Source organism: Adiantum capillus-veneris, chromosome 22, assembly GCF_014529385.1.
Source record: "Adiantum capillus-veneris isolate H3 chromosome 22, ASM1452938v2, whole genome shotgun sequence".
In the NCBI taxonomy this organism is placed as follows: domain Eukaryota; kingdom Viridiplantae; phylum Streptophyta; class Polypodiopsida; order Polypodiales; family Pteridaceae; genus Adiantum; species Adiantum capillus-veneris.
The window spans coordinates 18666371-18686332 of NC_140952.1; the positions used below are offsets into that span (position 1 = coordinate 18666371).

General features: G+C 45.8%; 1 protein-coding gene and 1 pseudogene across 2 annotated transcripts in view; one reads left to right on the forward strand and one right to left on the reverse strand.

Annotated features, from left to right (window-relative positions):
* LOC147428987 (glutaredoxin-like) overlaps positions 1-19962 on the forward strand; it is a 73419-nt gene that overhangs the window by 46535 nt on the left and 6922 nt on the right. The gene's annotated exons all lie outside the window — the stretch shown is intronic.
* LOC147428990 (uncharacterized) lies at positions 12259-13460 on the reverse strand (annotated as a pseudogene).

Below are 19962 nucleotides of genomic sequence, written 5' to 3' on the forward strand. Positions count from 1 at the left end.
AGGGTTAGTGCGGCGTAGCAGAAAGAGATTATGGGCCAGGTTGAGGAGTTATTAGAGAAGGGGCTGATTCAGCCTAGTTCTTCACCCTTTTGCTCTCCAGTGCAGAAGAAGGATGGCTCATGGCGCATGTGTATTGATTACCGTGCGTTGAATAAGAATACCATCAAGAATAGGTTCCCTATTCTTAGAATTGATGATATGATATTCTCGATCGTTTAGAGGGTGCTGCAATTTTGAGCAGGATAGACCTTAAGAGTGGGTACCATCAGATTCGTATAAGGCCAGAGGATGTGCACAAGACTGCGTTTAGAACGACATTTGGTCTTTATGAGTTTTTAGTGATGCCGTTTGGGCTAACAAATGCTCCTGCCACATTCAACAGAATGATGGACCGGATTTTCCGCTCGCATCAACAGTTTGTTGGGTCCTTCTTCGATGACATGATAGTGTATTCGAAGAATGAAGAGGAGCATAGGCGTCACTTGCCATTGTGTTCGAAGAGTTGCTCAATCACAGGCTACTTGTCAATCCTAAGAAAAGTGAATTCTTCTTGGAAGAGATCCACTTTCTTGGCCACATAATCTCAAAGGATTGTGTCAGAATGGATCCTGCAAAGGTCGAAGCTATTAAGACATGGCCAGACTTGAAGAGTGTGCACGATGTCAGAAGCTTCTTGGGATTGTGTTCCTACTATAGAAGGTTTATCAGAAATTTTGCAGAGATAGCATCGCCTCTTCACGCTTTGCAAAAGAAAGAGGTCACTTTTAGATGGACCCAAAAAGAGATTTTAGCTTTTAGTCTCTTAAAGGAAAAGTTGACTTCTGATCCAGTTATTGTTTTACCAGATCTCAGGAAGTCATTTGTGGTCCAGTGTGACGCGTGTGGCAGTAGCATCGGAGTAGTGCTAATGCGGGTAGTAGCTTATGAAAGCCGAATTTTGCAAGGGCCAGAAAGGACTATGCAAGTCTATGAGAAAGAGCTCTTGGCCGCGATTCATGCGGTTTCTAGTTGGAAGCACTACCTCTTAGGTGCTGATTTTGTTGTCCAAACTGATCATCAGACCTTGCGATACTTCTTGACACAGTCAAAGTTATCCGAAAAGCATATGGGATGGGCAAACATTCTTTCCATGTTCCACTTCCATATTATGCATGTGGAAGGCAAGAAGAATGTTGTGGCTGATGCGTTATCAAAAAAGCCACAAATTTCAGCTGTGTCAATTCCTTATCATCATGAGCTAGATGACATGAAGGAACAATATATTGCTGATGAAGATTTTGCAAGGATCTTTGAACAGTTACAAGAGGGGCAACATCACGAGCACTACCTCCTCAGAGATAGGTTTTATGATGATGCATGGCAGACTTTGTGTCACTAGGCCACTGCGACATAAGGTCATGGAAGAGAGTCATGTCTCACCGTATGCAGGGCATCGTGGCATTGATGCAACAGTTAAAGCGGTAGACATTCTTCTATTGGCCTACCTTGAGGAGAGATGTGGATGCCTTTGTGCGAGCATGCATAAGTTTGCCAAAAGGTCAAGTTTGACAGGCAAAAGGCACCAGGGTTGTTACAACCACTGCGATTCCGGATAGGCCATGGGAAAGCATTGCTATGGACTTTATCTTTGATCTTCCAAGGACGCCAACAGGGAGTGATGGTATATGGACCATTATCTGCAGGTTCAGCAAGCAGGCCCATTTTATCCCTGTCAGGAAGAAGATAAAATCTGATCAGATGGCACGCTTGTTCATGTACAATGTGTTTAAGTACCATGGTATGCGACAATCGATTATTAGTGATCGTAATCCTCGCATGACCAGTTTGTTCTGGAGAGGATTGTTTGAGAACATGGGTACTATGCTCAAGTTCTCGTCTTCGTTTCATCCACAAACTGATGGATAGTCAGAAGAGGCTAATTCTACTGTCTTAGATCTGTTGAAATGCTATGTGTCAGATAATAAGGGCAAGTGGGAACAGTATTTGCCTATGCTTGAGTATGCGTACAATAATACGGTGCATTCGTCTACTGGCAAAGCACCTTTTGAGATTGTTGAAGGCGGCAAAAAGGTTCCTCCCATTTTGCATACAAAGGACAAGATCTTTGAGGCAGATCGATTTGTTGAGAACATGGATGAGATGTATAAGAAGATTAAAGTTGCCTTGGAGAAGACTCAGGCAAAGCAGAAAAAGGCTGCTGATCAATCGTCATCGTCGTGAATTGCTGTTATCACCTGGTGATTGGGTTCTGTTAAGGTTCGAAAAGGCAAGGTTAAAGAAGATGAAGGGCAAGGAACGGCTGTTTCGTAAGCTCAGCATGAGTTACTATGGGCCTTTTCAAGTGCTTGACAAGATCAGCGATGTGGCTTACAGGTTGAAATTGCCTGATGCGTGGAAGATTCATGATGCGTTTCACGTGAGTCTTCTAAGACCCTTCGTGGGTGATGTGCCAGAAGATATGCCAGATGAGGATCAGCCAGAAGTTGAGGAACTTCATGAAATCCTTGTACCTGAGCAAGTTTTGGCACATAAGGACAGAAAAGTTAAAGGACAAGATGCAAGACGCTACTTGGTGAAGTTCAAGAACTATTCGCCTATGGATGCAAAGTGGATGGAAGAGCATGAAGTGTCAGAGTCACCAAATGTATTGCAGCTTTACCTTGAAGCCTTTGGGTTATAGCCTACTTATGCCCCAACCCAACGTGTGCAAAGCAGGGCTAATGATAGAGCTAGTACATCAAATGTACATATGAATTCAGTGTAATGGATGGAAGAGTCACCAAATGTATTGTAGCTTTACCTAGAAGCCTTTGGGTTACAGCCTACTTATGCCCCAACCCAACGTGTGCAAAGCAGGGCTAATGATAGAGCTAGTACATCAAATGTACATATGAATTCAGTGTAATGGATGGAAATGACAAAAGTATGAAGGCCTCAATAATTCATTTGTATCTATATGTTATGACCTTTCTTGCGGATACATGCGATGATAAAAGAGTGTTGATAGCACAAGATCATCAGTGGCGTGTATTTATGGTATGCAATCGAGGGCGTTTGCGATTTCAAGAGGGGGGTATGTCACGGGGACGTGGCAATTGTTAACTATGTCACGAGGATGTGGCAACTACTAACTTTAGTTGTTGGTTTCTTTCCAAGGGGTTTTGTTTTATTTTTGAGACCCTCTTCTTGAAGTAGCAAACGGTCGAACATTGCATGGCCAATGTGAACGGTAGTTTCACCCGCAGATGGGTAGTGGTCGGCACTGGAATTCGTATGGTAAGAGGATGTGTAGGCTCAGAGCAAGATCATATAGGTCCCCCCCGTCGCACTTAGCAAGTTGGCGGATACTAGGAAGTAAACTCAATAAAGGCCTAAAGTCAAGGTGTGACTACCAACAGAAAACTATTCGATAGTTGGGCCACATTGCATGTTTGGATGCGGTCCCAATGAGTATAGATGGTCAGAAGACCAGTGGGAGCCCAACGGAAGCATCTCCTACAATTTAGGTAACTGCTATTTTGGGCTGAGAAATGTGTTTGCGTCATTACCTCCGGTATGACTAGGGGAACATTTTACAACTCTGCATCGCGAAGTCAACTGGGCGATCAGTTGGGATATTTTTAAGCGGCGAACCCGAAATGGGCAAATGCTTGTAAATGCGCCAAGTGTCGATTTTCCATGAACTTTCCTCTTGCAGAAAAATCAGCGCTGAATTTTAAGCTGGGAGAGGGCTTCATTTGCATTTTGTCACAGGTTAAGAGCTATGGAGTGCTTCCTTTCCCTCTTATGTACAGTGCGGTGCCATGAGTGATGCCCTGCACGCTATGCACTGCCCTCTCTCTCCCCTACGAGCAATATGTTGTCCCACTAGTGGGCTTTTCATTTGACCAATGTACAGTTATGTGGGTTCATGCGCGATTGCCGAGGCAAGAGCCTCTTGCACAGGTACTGGATTAGCTAGCGGCTAATCCCCCGCAGGTACAGGTGAATTTGGAGAGGTTTCACGCCAGAAGTGTCGTCCGATTCAAAGGGCAAGTAGCCCTACAGGTGCAGGAGCTCGAGGTCTTGCTACAGATGCGACCGGCACGCGAAACGGAGCCCAAAACAGGGAATTACAGCCTGCTGTGTATTTTTGCAGGTTTAGGGTTTCGGCCCTAAACGGACCCTAATACCCCGAGGAGGTTTGGGGACGCAAGGGGACCGCTGTACAGGTGAACTGGCACATTTTCGGGGCAGAAAACAGAGAATTCAGCGCGCTGCAGATTCTCGCCAGGTTTTGCAAAGTGTCCGTATGCGTCGGGAAAGTCACCTATTGCGTGGGGATACTGACTGTGAAGCGTCCTAGTACAGTTATGTTGCCGAAATCGGGCAGAACAGGTGTTTCTTAGCATAGATAGTGCGGGGCAGCTTGTAGGAGAACACAGGTTTTAGTCCCTCTGTTAAAGAATAAAGAGATACCGAAAGGGGCGCCAATTTTGGGGCCTACAGGTTGTCGGCGTCTGCTCGGAGCATTTCAGCTCCCGAGCCGTGTGTGTACTTAGGTGTTAATCCTCGTTACCGGTTACCTTAGCAAAGTACTCTGTGTGTGTCTAAAGTAAAGAATTTTGGGTGGAAAGCCAACGTCTACCGCCCTACGGGCCGGTTTCAGCATCTGTGAAGAAACAAAGATTGTATTTTTCTAGGGCGGTGATGAGGCGACTTTTTCTGCCTGGATCATGGGCATAGAAGGGTTTATGTGCTTGTCCGTAGTCGCACAAGAACGTGAATCTTCTGAATCTTTAGCTGTTTCAGCGGGTATTAGGGCTTCCAGTTGGGAATGGGGAGGTTGAGGGAGCTGTTTCCTCTTAGACCTCTGTAGAATCCTCTTGCACAAGGAAAGGATCAATAAATCTTCAACTTTACCACCAGGTTCAAAGGGCAAGCTCTATTTGCAGCCAAGGTCCATGCGCTGGCTCTTGTTTTATTCCCAACGTTGGCTGGAAAAACAGAAGGGTAACCTGTGGCAACACCAAATTTGTGTTCTAGTGTCTCCAAGAATGGACAATGGCTGCAGTTTTTTAGTACGCTGGTTGTTTCAATTATTGTTCGTAGAGCATATGCTGAGGTGTCAACATTTTCGCTGATGTGGCATTCAATATTACAAGGCTGCCCAATTCTCAGCGTAAAATAACCTCAGCAGTGTAAGTTTTTTATTAAGCGATTAACACCAGCGAAGAGACTCAGCGAAAGGACTCTTATAGGGATGTGGCTCTTCGAGGCACCTCTGGCGTGAAGGGGCTAGATGCGTAAAGGGTTACCAGCAATGTGGTTCTCCCCATTGTACCTCTTGCATGAAGGATCTGCTATGAAGGATTAGGCTGTGAGGGTGTGACCTTTAGCAAACAGTCACATGGAAGAGCTGTTTGATGAGCACAGAAAGGCATGAATGGGCATGGCGAGTGAGCCACTTGACAAATCAGCCCTTGTTTGCACATACACTCTTTTAGAGCCCTCCAATCACACGAATACACGCACAGAACCACTTTATTGTCCTCACGCTTAATACGCGAGAGAACACATCTTGCAAAGTGTAATTGAATTCGGAACATGTTTACAAAAAGGAGAGAGAGAACAAATGCACCTAAGACCATCAAGTTGATTGGATAAAGGCGACGCCAACGCTCTCTCTGCATGTGTGAATTTGGGTGGCTTGGTTGGGATGAGAAGAAGGTCACATTAACCGCTTACGAATTGGCTGTTTCCACCATCTCTCTGCAGCTTCCATACAACTCCAGGAAGGGAAGAGGGTGAAGAAGGTAGCGGCAAGGGTGAGAGGCTCACAACCTTCGGGTCCTGGGAAATTTTTTGCTTTGATACCACTGTGAGGATTCTAGGTACTAATCCTTAATTAAGTACTTAAACTCATGATTAAGACTTAAGAAACTTGAACTGAACTCAAAAACAAGACTCAGAAGACTCTGTGTTTGATTGATTGATTCAAAGTATGATACAAGGGCTCCTTATATAGGAGACGAAGAGACATAAATGAAAAGACACGTCTCATGGTGAAGAGATGCGACTTTAGATGTAAAGACACATCTTTCGGCGAAGAGCTGCAACCATTGGGCGAAGAGTCGCACCCGTAAAGCGAAGGGGTGTGACCAGGTGTCGAAGGAGTTTGGCTTTTGGCGAAGATGCACGTCTCTTGAGCGAAGGGTTGTGACCATCCAAGCGTAGGGGTTCTCCTTGGCATGGCACTTCGCCTATCTGCAACTAGGAGTAGATGTAATACTGCAACATAGTCACAATTGTGACATTTTGAGTTTAGTGCTTTTGGCGCTCTGCTTTTAGCAGCCCTTTAAATCTTTATAAGTGACCCAAGGGGGCTCACTTCTCAGAGCATCTGGACGCAGAGTCTGAGAGCGAGCATGCGTGGGCAGTTGTACTTTGCTCAAAGATTAATATAAAAGAAATACCGAAAGGGGCGGCAGTCTTTGGGGCCAATATCTCTTGGCATAAATTTACGTTGGACCGTGTCGACTCTCTCTCTCTTAAAATTTGTGAAGTGTTTTTGAAGTGAATCTTTGCTGTGTTGCGACAGAATCTTGATTTGGTGTGTCCAAGTTTGTTACACCCACACAATCTGATACCAGTCCTGCTTTCATCATTCCTTTTCTGCCACGTTCTTTGGCTGCTCTGAAACTCTGTGGCCTATCTTCTGATGGTGCTCGGTGTGCCTTTTTGGGGCACCGTACAGCAATACGCCCTTGTTTGCCACAGTCAAAACACTTGCCTTCTTTGAGATACTCGGATTTCTGGTCCTCTGTCAAACGGGGTTGAGTATCTTTCTTCTTTTGAAACTTCTTCTTCCTTCTGTTATCATTGGTCAAATTTTGTCCGGTCCTTGGCGTCAACTGTTGATTTGTGGGGTAAGTCAGGTTACCCGAATGCATAGCAAACCCTTGCTTAGCATGTCCCATCAGTTATTGGATGGACTCGGATTTCTGTAGTAAACAATAGTCTTGAATCTCTTTAGGGAGTCCACACCAAAACTGCTCGATTTGTTGCTTAAAGATGATCTTTTTGAAGGAAGAGGCAGGTAGAAAAGTATCCAAAATCTTTCGTAGAATGAATCCAAAGTGTCTCCCTTGGTCATCCGAAGATGATTCCAAGCTGTACTCACATCTCCCGAGTGAGCCAAGAGGAAATGAAAAGTTGCTTGAATTTAAGCCTTTTGGTCGGGGCTTCTTCTTGTAAGAGGAGTGGACCAGCATGTCCAAGCATTCCTTTTAGATAAGATGCCGCCCTTCTAATCTTTGAGTGCTCTGAGTAGCGCCCTCCAAAAAAAGCTATGTCAAATTGCTGGATGAATGCAAGGGCTCTGTGGGCATCTCGAAACCCTGAAAAGGTATCAAATTTGACTGCTTGTCCACCTTCCTTGAATTCTTGGTCTTCTTATTCTTGTCTTCGAGGAAGTCATATTGATTGGCTCTGTAAAAATGCTTCCTCTTTGAATAAAACATCCGGTCTTCGGAGTCCGAACTCTCAGAAGAGGATGAATCCTCGTCAAAACTGTCAGAAAATTGTCAGGATCTGCTGTAGGATCTGCTTTTCTTGGCCTTCTTCTTGTTCTTTCCATGTCTCTGGTTCTTTCATTGTTTCTTGCCCTTCCTGTCATCATCACTCCAATCATAAGAGGAAGAGCTATCCGAACTATCAAAAGAAGTTGAGGACAAGCTGGATAATCCGTGAGAGCGTACATGCGTCTTCTAGTTTCTTGCATTCGCATAGAAAGTTTGACGACCCAAATAGGCAGGGTAGTCTGCTCCCTTGTTGCGTTTCTTTAATTGCTTCTTTGCCCCCAAAAGTTGGTCGACTCGTCTTTCGACAATGTCATCGAGTTCATCTTCAGTAAACATCTGTGGGACACGAGGTTTCTTGAAGGTTGACTTTAGTGGGAAGTCGATGGCTGTCTGCCATCGGAAATGCACTTCATCGATCATGGATCTCCTCATGTGTCCCATAGGCCGCGAATCCCTATGCGATGGTCATGCCATCAATGATGACCCTACCATCTCGGTATACCGCCTTCTTCCCTTCTTTACTAGCTTTCTTGACTCTTGGCATGCATGCTTGGCGATGGTCCTGTTGCATCTTGGTGAGGTTGTTGTCAAGGTAGATACGGGCCCCCTCCAACCCTCTCAGGATAACCCTCTTTCGGATGAAGGATGTTCGAGACTCCTCGGAAGTGAATTGGAGCATGAGGGCTCTTTTTTGTGGATCTTTGCCGGTTTTCCAAGCTTTGGAGAAGGGTGGCTGCTCGTCTTCTTTGTACGAGCTTCATGCATAGGGCTTTCCCATCACTCTCCGGTGTGGACCCCTCCTCTTCTTTGATGCCAATCATGGTACATTGAGGTGGCGGGCTTGTTGCATCTTCTCTTCCTCATGGTTGTGTGTATGATGAGCGCTTCATCTATTTGGGCTTCCGCTTTCGCCCCCTTTTTGATGTTCTTCTTGACTACTTCAACCCATCCTTCCTTGGTAGCCTCCAATTTGTCGTCGATGCTTGCCGTGAGAGCTTTGGTGATCTCCTCTTTGAGGGCTTCCTTGGCTTCTGCTTTGATCTCTCCTTCTTCGGGGGTGAGGGATGTGATGGAAGCACGGAGGAGGTTGTTTTGCTCCTTAAACTCTTCGTTTTCTTTCTTTCATTCTTCTTTCTCCTCCCACTTCTCCTTCTCCTTCTTCCATGCTTCCTTCTCCTTGGTCAATCCTTCGACCTCTTTCTCAAGCTTGTATAGACGATTAGTGAAGCCATCGAGGTATCTATGATGTAGGACGTCATCTTATATCCGGCTTGGTCATCTTCGGCGGCTTGGTCGTCTCCTTCGAGGCGTTTTTCGGCATTTTGGCACTTGGGGGGCGGGGGGGGGGGGGGGGGGTTTGCTGGCGCAGAAGGGCTGCACGGGGTGGCGTGGGCGGCATGCAGGTGCAACAGAAACAGCAGGTGAGGGGTCACACTGCTTACACACACGCACACACACATGATGATGATGATGATGTTGTATTTACGTCCTCAGGGGGCCAAAATGACCCATGGGACCACAAAAAAAAAATAAAATCTACAAGAGGCTCCCCTCATGTGTGTAGAGGGGGTAGTGGGCTAGTAGCTTTCTTGTGTGTTAGTGTTGTGTGATGATCCAATACTTTGGCAAAGTAGATGCCTAAAGCTACTGGGGAGGGGTGTGTCCGAGAGAAGCTCCTCAAAGGTGACATCTCCTTGCAATAGCAGTGGGAAATCGATGTGTGCGTATGCTGGGCACTCGATGGTGACATGGGCCTCGCTTTCCACTTTGTTTAAATTGCATTGTGTGCATGTTCTGCTATTTTCCTTAATATTCAGCCACCCTCCCGTTTCAATCTTGAGCATGTGTGATTGTGTCCGCATCAAAGTAATGGCCCGTCTTGCCCGGTGGGACATAGGTGTCCTGATATGCATCTGGGTGTCCCCAGTCTTGTAGGTCTCCCAATATCGTGTATTGATGTGTTTGCCGTAGTATTCAAATTTGGACCTGTGTACTGCTGTACTCCATCTAGTGTGTAGGGCTTCAAGTATGCTTCTGTCAAAATTCAGCCCATGCTCATGTTCAGTGCCTTCCTCTATGTGCATGTCCACATGGTCTCCCACATTCCATCTAGAGAACCATTTCTGTATGTCTTCTACGAGACTGGATGTGAGAAATTTACTCTTGTAATTCTTTTGCGGTTTACATCCGGCTTGCCATGCCATGTGGGGTAGATGGCTCTCCGGCATCATCTTAACTTTCATGAGGTATCCGTGTACCCTCTGTAAGGCTTGCATTTCCAAGGGTCTCTTGCCTGTCTCCAAAAGCATCACTGAGTATGGGGTGGTAGTTTTGATCCCCATGTGTCTACATAGGAATTTTGTCTGTATCTTTTCAATGTCATTCCAAGTGCTAGCGGGGATACTCCCCCCCCATACCTCTACACCGTAAAGTATTGTTTGGACCACGCATACATCAAATGCTAGAGACTTGATTTCCCATCGCCTTGTGACACTTTGCTTGCACATGTTCTCAAATTCATAGTATTTCGCTTGTCCTGCATCAATTCTGTTTTGCGCGCAACTTCCCCATGCATGGTTTGAAGGTACATAGATGCCCAAGTACTTGAACCTCTTAACCGCTTGGAGTGCTTGCTCGTCATACGTGATGATGGGCTGATTCTCATTTCTACATGGGTGGACTGACATAACCTTTGTTTTGGCTACATTGACTGACAAGCCCGTTGCATTGCAAAATGCATGTACTGCATCCAAAAGTTTTTGTAGGAGGGCCTTGTAGGCAAAGAGAACCACATTGTCGGCATATATGAGGAGCAGAAGCGTGAAAGTACCAATGCTAGGGTGATCTCCCCCCTCTCCCATAGCCTTGTTAATGAAATCATCAAGCTCATCTATGCATAGTCCAAAAAGCGTAGGTGACAGAGGGCATCCTTGTTTAACTCCCATAGTGCTCCTGAACTCTTGTGAGAAACCTGTGTTTGTCTTGAGTTTACATCTGACCTCTTGGTAGAGGCGTCCCACTGTTGCCTTGAGATGCATAGGAACTCCCAGAGTTTCCATACGTGACCATAGCCCTTGACGGGGTACTGTGTCAAATGCTTTCGTGAAGTCCACAAAACAACAATACAGGGTTTTGCCTTTTAGCCTGGTTTCATCCATCAAGACCCGGAGTGTGATAAGGTGGTCTATCGTGCTGTGGCGGGCTCTAAATCCTGCTTGTCCTATGGCACATTTCCCGTTATTTTCAGCCCATGTGCTAAGATCTTTCTCAATAATGCTTCCAAATAGTTTTGCCATACATGAGCTCACCATGATGGTGCGATAATTAGTGAGCAAATTGCGGTCACCTCCTTTAAAGAGCGCTTTCACCCAGTTTTCTTGCCAATCTTGGGGTAAGTATTGGTTGATTGCTTGATTCATCATATGGTGTATCCATTTCTTAGCCTCAATACCTGACCATTTCAGCATTTCAGGAGTAAGATGTAATGTGTCAGCTGCTTTTGAGGCCTTTAATGACTGCCTGGAAGGTGATGGGCTTTGGATGTTTGGCGTGAGCCCCTGTGTATATCGCCTCTTGAGTCCCCGACGGGGCATACAAAGTTTGTACATAAGCATACATTTCATTTAGGCTGAAATCTCCCATCACATCCCCTTTCTTCCCCTTCATGTTACGCCAAGCCTTCTTTGGCTCTTTCTTGAACCTGTTGAGGTCTAGTTGTTCTTTTGAGAGTTCATACATGTGTCTCTTTTTCCTCTTGAGTGTATTGTATTCTCTAGCAGCCCATTCCCATTCAATTGAGTGTTATGCTAAGCCTCTCATCTTGCGTTTGGCCTCCTTGCATTTTGCATCAAACCAAGGATTATGAGGTAAACCCTTCCTGGTCTGTTTACCATTTGATACTTGCCCATAGTAATTTTTTCCGCTTCCTCCATTGCATGTCGGAAGATCTTCTACGTCTCTTCAATGTCACAAGGCATGTTCTGGTCAAACAGTAAGCTATCTAAGAGACTAGCATAGTCCTCTTTCTTCGTGAGTTGCATTTTGTATGACCAATTTGGTGTATTCATTGTGTTGACAATAGGCATACTGGGCATGTGTAGGCATATATGAATTGGGGTATGGTCGGAGGTTGGTAGCCTGCTACCCACTTCAAAACTATGGACCAATTCCAATGCATTGTATCTCACCAAGGCATAATCATTTGTACTCCTCCCATGATTTGCCGTGTAGCAAGTGTATGATCCAGAGTGTACGAACTTATCCGCACCATTCATGGATACAAGCTGCATTGAGTTCATCATACTTATCATGGCTGACCCCTGTGCATTCATGATGTTATCACTTGAACATCTATTCCACATAGAACCAAGTATAAGTTCCCCATTCTTATCCGCAGGGTGCATTGAATGGTCTGTCAATTGTACCTGTGTGTTTCCAATCCGGGCATTCAAATCCCCAAGAAGGAAAACTGCTCCCTCTTGTGCATACATTGCAATGTCTGTACATAGGTCAGCAGAGGGGTCATTTTTGGATAGCTGGTTTGTGTCATAAAAAGGTGACTCTCGATGCGGGATATAGCATCCTGCAACAAAGATCAATCCTTTTGATGAGCAAACCTTAACCCATATATAGCACTTGTGGTCATTGATCTTGCACACCTCAACCATCTTTTGAAGCTCTTCCTTATACATCACAACTACACCTCCTTGTCCTCGCATTTTGGTACCATTCCACCGTACGGAGTGCTTGATATATCCACTAATGTCCGGCAGCCTGCATGTGTTTTGTTCCCATGTTTCCAATAGGAAGAGTATGTCAGCTTGTGGTAGAATATCCACCAGCCCTTCTCCCTTATGCCATGGGAAACCTCTACAATTCTAGCTTGTAACCTGTATGGTCGTGATCCCATGGGTCGCGTGCCCCTATGCATTTTTAGGCGGTGATGCTGGTTTTTCTCCTTGAGACGTTCCTCATATGCTTTCCTTCTTGCTGCCTGTTGTGTCGGTGTTCTATCTTCACTTACATAGTACTGAGTGCCTTTCAAGTAGAAGCGTGCAGTTTCCAAAATTATGGCCCTTTTGCGAGCATCCAACATTGTGCATACAATTGCCCTATGAGCATCAGTCTTCTTCTGACCCACTCTATGTGCCCCATATACCCCTGTATCTTGCATATCAAGCTTTTCTGCTAACAGGGTGGTAACGTCTACGTTCAATGACATGACTGTTTCCCCCTCAGGTTTTGGCATGCCTCGTATCACAATGTTTTGGGATCTTTTCTCCCTTTCCTTGTATTCGAAAGAATCCTCATGCGTATACATACTCTCATACGTATACATCTCTCCTGTCTTGCGTCCCATTGTCCTCATTTTGTTTCACTATCTGTGCCCAAGATGGAGGAGACCCCTCGGGTGCATCTGTTACATTATTGGTGACCTGTGTTATGTGACTGCCTTGTTCTAGCACTTGAGTTTGCAGTGTTTTCAGGGTGTCTTCTTGTTGTTGAAGCTTCAGAGCTTGCAGTGCAATGGTATGATCCAACTCTTGGTTGCGTAGTGTCAGGTTCTTGAGGTCTTCATTTTGGCGTGAAATAACCTCATTCTGTTGTCGTACCTGTTCTTGGATAGACAGTAGCAGTCCCCAAATGTCTTGTGTAGTACATGTGATCGTCGTGTCCCTTGAATCCTTGGGGGGCATGTCCTTCGGCATTGATTTAAAAGGTGATGAGCTCATTGTTCGACCGCTTCTGGATACCCTTTGATTAATGTGCGCTGATTGCATAGGTGGGGAAACATGCGGCAGTGGCTACATGCAGCAGTGAGACAGCGGGCCTGGTGCAGTGAGGCAGCGGCAGGTGCTACACTCTTGGCACTGTGCAATCGCAGCAGGTCAGCCACAGCGAGTGCAGCAGCAGCCGCAGCAGTGGCGTGCGCAGGGGATGAAACAGTAGCAGCGGGTGAGAGCAGCAGCAGCGTGTAGGCAGCCACGGGGGTGGCGCATGGGCAGCTACAGGGGGTGTAGGGGCTGCGCGGTGGGGTGGCGCTGGCGAGGAAGGTGGCGGGTAGGCATGAGAGAGAGAGAGAGAGAGAGAGAGAGAGAGAGAGAGAGAGAGAGAGAGAGAGAGAGAGAGAGAGAGAGAGAGAGAGAGATGATGAAATGAAATGTTATATTAATGTCTTCAGAAGGCCAGAATGACCTATGAGACCAAAAAGTTACAATGTGGTGGATCTGATACAAAGTCAGAGTAACAAAAATGACAAAATAAAATGCTATGGAATCTGAAACAGCTAGGTGTGATCTAAGCAGATAGGTGGGATAGCTAAATCACAGATCACAAAAGATCTAGCTAGGTGGGATAGCTAAATCACAGATCACAAAAGATCCAGCATCGGTCTCGCTGGCGGATCTCATCAATCTCCTCCATGGTCAATAGCCTGACTGGGCGTCGTGCACGTTGGGCCAAAGTGATCCGAATCCTCTGATGCAACCTCCGTCGATGTTGTGTAGTCCTCCGCAGTCGTGGGCGTCTGGATCTCCCTAGCTCGGTCGCTCGGTCGATCAGTGTACCTCCAGTGTGAGGCAGCTCCGGGTGTCCAGTGTCTGCTCTAAAGAAGTCTGTGATCCGTCTCTGAGACTGGCTGACCTCTCCTCTCATTAGGCTCTCTTTGTGTCTGCGCAACTCGAGCAAAAACAAACCCAAGCATCTGTGATCCTCGTACCGCATGACTCTGGAGAGTGGTCCGAAGCCCTCTCTGAACAAGCAGTGGAAGCGGCCGCGTATCTCGTAGTAGACGGGGTAGTGGCATGTGTAGTGCAACTCTGTCTGTCACAAAGTGATGACGTAGCGGACAACACAAACCCTAATTTCTGCCAGAAACCCTAATTTCGGAAAATCGCAGAGGCTTTTTTTTTTTTTTTTGAAATGATGAGCGACGCGAATTTTGCTTTTTTTATATAAAAAAAGAAAAGACTTTCTAAAGAGAGAGAGAGGACTACTGCTTTTGATTTGAAGCTTTTGGGGCTCTGCTTTTGGGCATCCCTTGTAACCTTTAAATTAGTGGTGAGGGCCTCACTTCTCAGAGCATCTGGACACAGAGTCTGAGAGTGAAACCCTAACCGCTCTCTTGTACTTTGATGATTGATTAATACAAAAAGAAATACCGAAAGGGGCGCCAGTCTTTGGGGCCAATATCTCTAGGCACGGAACTCCGTCGGGCCAGTGCAAATCTATTGTGATCTGTGAATTGTTTTGAAGTGGTTATTTGGTGCTGTTGCGGTTGATTCTTGACTTGGAGTGTCCAAGTCTGTTACAGTGGTATCAGAGCACGACCGATTTCTCTTCTACGGGAAATCCGATCCCCGATTTTTTTTTTTTTCCGCGGCACCTATGGCTTCAGGCAATGATCAGTCGACTCCCTCTGCATCTGGAGATGCGGGCTGGGATCACAACGAAGATTCAGACAGAGAGTATGGCCCGCCTCGGCCTACTCAGGCGGAGCAAAGAGAGATGGAGCGTCGTCAATTGATTGGCGATGCAACAAAGATGATGCTCAATTTTGCCAAGGACCCGAAGATGGCAAAATATATGAACCAGAGCTCTTTCGAAGAGGTACAGACAGAGTGGCAGAGAACCACAACACCACTCCCGAAACCCGCTCTCAAGAAACCTTTTGCCTCCAAGAAAATATATGGAGAAGGAACTAGAGACCATGGTTGATGCACGGATTGCTCAGCTTTTCGATGTGCAAAAGAAAGGCAAAAAGCACGGCAAAAAGCAGAAGAAAGGCACTGACTTCCCGGGATATTTGGGTCGTCGGTTGACATTTGACAAGGCAAAGAAACGGAAGAAGCGTGTTCGATTTGAAGGAGTACCCAGTTCTTCTTCTTCTTCTTCTGACAGTTCTTCTAGCTCCTCGGATTAGAGCGAAGAAGACAGAAAAAGCAAAAAGCGAAGCAAGCCACAGCTTCGGAAAGGGCTAGAAAAAGGCAAAGAAGGCTACATCTCGCCTGGAGACTGACAGTTCTACTGAGGACTCGTCTACAGACAGCTCAGATTCCGATGACGGAAAGTTTTATGCGAACAAGAAGAATTTTTACAAAGCCAACCAATATGACTTTCTCGAAGATAAAAGCAAGAAAGTCCGAGAGTTTAAGGAAGGTGGCCACTTGATCAAGTTTGATACTTTTTCACGATACTTAGATGCTTCGAAGGCTTTGTCTTTTATACAGCAGTTTGACATCGCTTTTGCGGGAGGACGCTATTCAGAGCACTCCAAGATTCGGAGAGCTGCCTCTTACTTTAAGGGGAATGCTCGTACTTGGTGGTCCACGCTTCTTTTAAACAAGACTGCGCCAGTTAAATGGCTGAAATTTAAGAGGCTTTTTATTTCTTCTTGGTTGACTCAAGAGTTTGAGCGAGATATACGAGCTGCTTGGAATCATCTTCGGATGACCAAGAAAGATACAATCAATGCTTATTGTGAAAGATTCTGGAGCTCTTTTCTACCCGCCTCTTCATTCAAGAAGATCTCGTTCAGAGAACAGATTGAGCGGTTTACCTTGGGTCTACCTACAGAGATCCGAGATCACTGCTTGGAACAGAAGTCAGCTTCTATTCAGGAGTTGATGAGTCATGCGACGCGGGGCTTTGCCATTCACTCTGGCAGTCTGACCTACCCCACAGATGAGGCTATGACACAACGAGCCGAACAGACTTCAGGGAATAAAAGTAGAAAGAAAAAAGAGCAACCAAGAGAAAAATGATGCACGACCCAAGCTTACTCCTGAGGAGAGAGCTCGCTTCATCAGAGAGGGGAAGTGCTTCGGATGCAAGGAACAGGGACATATCTCCGCGAAGTGCCCTAATAAGGCACAAAAAGAACAGAACGATAAAGACGACGACAGGCCTGAGAGTTCGAGAGGAGCTGAGGAATGTGGCAGAAAAGGCCGATAGAAAAGTAGGACTGGTACCACATGGCGTGGGACCTGTACCTAATCTAATGAATGAAAGTACAAACTTTGCCGCTTTTGGGGCAAAGTGAAGGATCAGGAAGCTCTTTTGAAGGAGCCAAGGCCAACTTCTTTTCACTTGGAATTGGCGGCTCGAAAAGGCACAGAAAGAACAGAACGATAAAGATGACGACAGGCCTGAGAGTTCGAGAGGAGCTGAGAAATGTGGCAGAAAAGGCAGATAGAAAAGCAGACCTGGTACCACATGGCGTGGGACCTGTACCTAATCTAATGAATGAAAGTACAAACTTTGCCGCTTTTGGGGCAAAGTGAAGGGCTAGGAAGCTCTTTTGAAGGAGCCAAGGCCAACTTCTTTTCACTTGGAATTGGCGGCTCGATTTGGAATTACGCCCGACAGACTGACGCCACAGGCAGAGGTAGTTCGAGTGGCACCCGGATGGGATGTTGCCATTACACCGAGCATTGGCAAACTTTGTTTGCAATGACAGGGGTGTTCAGGGCACGCGAGTGATGTTCTACTCAAGATCCCTTGGTACCACAAGAACTACGTCGTGGTTGACTACCGGGCCGAGAAAGCGACTTTGATAAATGAAGGGCTTAGAGATTGTACATGATGAACTTCAGTTTCTTACTCATTCTTTTGGGAGAGAACTGAACGCTGGATAAAGGTTGAATATGTTTTGACCTGATCAAAAGAACGCCAAGATTTTTCTCCACACTCATGGCGATTGCTTTTCAGAGGGCCTGAAGATCAAACCATTGATCTGATACCTAGAAGCATGCCACCGAATCGGCCACCTTATCGTGTGAGCCGAGTATAGAATGAAAAGATTATGAACCCAGTGAAATACCTCTTGGAAAAGGGTCTTGTCCAGCCTAGTACTTCACAGTATTGCTCTCCAGTGTTGTTGGTTTTGAAGAAAGACGGATCTTGGAGAATGTGCATCGATTATAGAGCTCTCAACAAATCACCATCAAGAACAGATTTCCGATTCCTAGGATCGATGATATACTCGATAGGTTATAGGGATCCTCGTGCTTTAGCAGGATTGACTTGAAGAGTGGATATCATCAGATCAGGATAGCGCCAGGAGATGTCTACAAGACAACTATTCGGTCGACTTTTGGGTTATTTGATTTTTTGGTGATGCCTTTTGGCTTAACCAATGCTCCTGTGACATTTAACCGGATGATGGACAGGATTTTTCGAGAGTCCAGGCTATTTGTTGGCACTTTCTTTGACGACATCATTGTTTTCCCCAAGAATGAGGCAGAACACAGAGATCATCTGCTTCAAGTCTTTCAGGCATTACGAGATCTCACGTTAGTGATTAATGCAAAGAAAAGTGAATTTTTCCTACCAGAGATATACTTTTTGGGACACATTGTGTTAGCAGGAGCAGGAGTGCAAATGGACCCGGCCAAGATAGAGACTATCCGTGATTGGCCCGATTTGAGGAATGTCCATGAAGTTAGAAGCTTCTTGGGACTGTGTTCGTACTATAGGCAGTTCATACGAAAGTTTGCAGAGGTTGCTTCCCCTTTGCATACCTTGACTCAGAAAGTAGTACCTTTCTCGTGGGGACCCACAAAGGTGAGTGCCTTTCGGACATTGAAAGAGAAATTGACTACGGGACCTATTTTGACTTTGCCGGACTTGCAGAAGTCATTTGAAGTATATTGTGATGCTTGTGGTCGTAGTCTGGGTGCGGTCTTGATGCAAGAAGGCCATGTCATAGCTTACGAGAGCCGTTTGTTCTCTAGGCCGGAGATGACAGCACAGATCTATGAGAAAGAGCTTTTGGTGGTTATCCATGCTCTTACTCAATGGCGGCATTACCTACTCGGAGCGGATTTTACTGTCTTTACAGACCATCAGAGTTTGCGCTACTTCTTGTCATAGAAGCAGCTTTCGGAAAAGCAGATGTGGTGGGCGAACATCTTGTCACAATTCCACTTCCAGATTGTCCATGTGAGGGTTAGAAGAATATGGTGGCATATACTTTGTCTCGGAAACCGTTGGTTCTGGCTATTTCCGCGATATATCATAGGAGCTTCGAGGATATGGTAGATCAATATGCCACAGATACAGATTTTGCAGATATTTTCACACGGATACGGGATGGGGAGACAATAGCTGGATACTCCCTTCGGGAAGGCTACTTGATGAAAAAGACTATGTTGTGCGTTACATAGCCGTTGAGGGAAAAGGTTATGACTGAATGCCACTGTCCACCTTTTATGGGTCACCGCGGCATTGCTACCACCATGAAGGGGGTAGAGAAATACTTCTTTGGGCCGAGACTCAAAAAGGATGTGGAAGAGTTTGTGCGCAGTTGCTTGGTATGCCAGAAGGTCAAGCTTGACAGGCATAAGGCACAGGGATTGTTACAGCCTTTACCTGTACCCACCCACCCCTGGGAAAGTATTGCAATGAATTTCATTTTTGATCTCCCGAGAACAGAGAAAGATCACGATGATTTTCCGATTACATGGCACGTCTGAGACGATTGTCTTCGACAGAGACCCCAGATTTATGAGTTTGTTTTGGAAGGCAATTTGGGAGAACATTGGCACGCAGTTGCAGTTCTCGTCATCGTTCCACTTGCAGACTGACGGGCAATTTGAGATTGCCAATTCAGTGATTTTAGATTTATTGAAGTCTTGTATCTTGGATCAGAAGACTCAATGGGAAAAGAACTTACCTTTGGTGGAATTTGCCTATAATAACACGATACACTCTTCGACGGGGAAGACGCCATGTGAGATTGTTGAAAGTGCTACGAAGTTTCCATCTTTCCTGAGCACGAAAGATTAGATATTTGAAGTGGATGAATATTCGCGAGATTTGGATACGGCTTTTGCCAAGGTTCGCGAGACTTTGCAGGAGTCTCAAGAACGACAGAAAAAGGCAACGGATCGCCATCGTCGCGACTTGAAATTGAAGGAGGATGATTGGGTGCTCTTACTTTTGAGAAGGCACGCCTACGAAAGAAAAAGGGAAAGGAGAGGCTTTTTCTAAAGCTTAGTATGTGATACTATGGATCTTTCTAGATCACTGACAACATAAATGATGTCTCCTTCCGATTGGAACTGCCAGATACTTGGAGGATTCATAATGCATTGCATGTGAGTCTCTTGAACCCTGTTAAGGGTGATGTGCTTGATGATGGGGAGCCTGATGAGCAACCCCAGTGGAAGAAAACGAGGAGATCCTTGTTCCTGAACAGATTTTGGCACATAATGATACGAAGAAAGGTAAAGTCTGAAGGCGGTTCTTGGTTTAGTTTAAGAACTTTCCTGCATTTGATGCGAAGTGGATGGAGGAGGAGGACCTAGCAGATACTCCTCGGATTGTGAAAATTTACCTCGATGTTTTGGTTTAGCATAGTCTACTCCAAACGGAACTCAAAAACTCAGCTTGGCCAAAG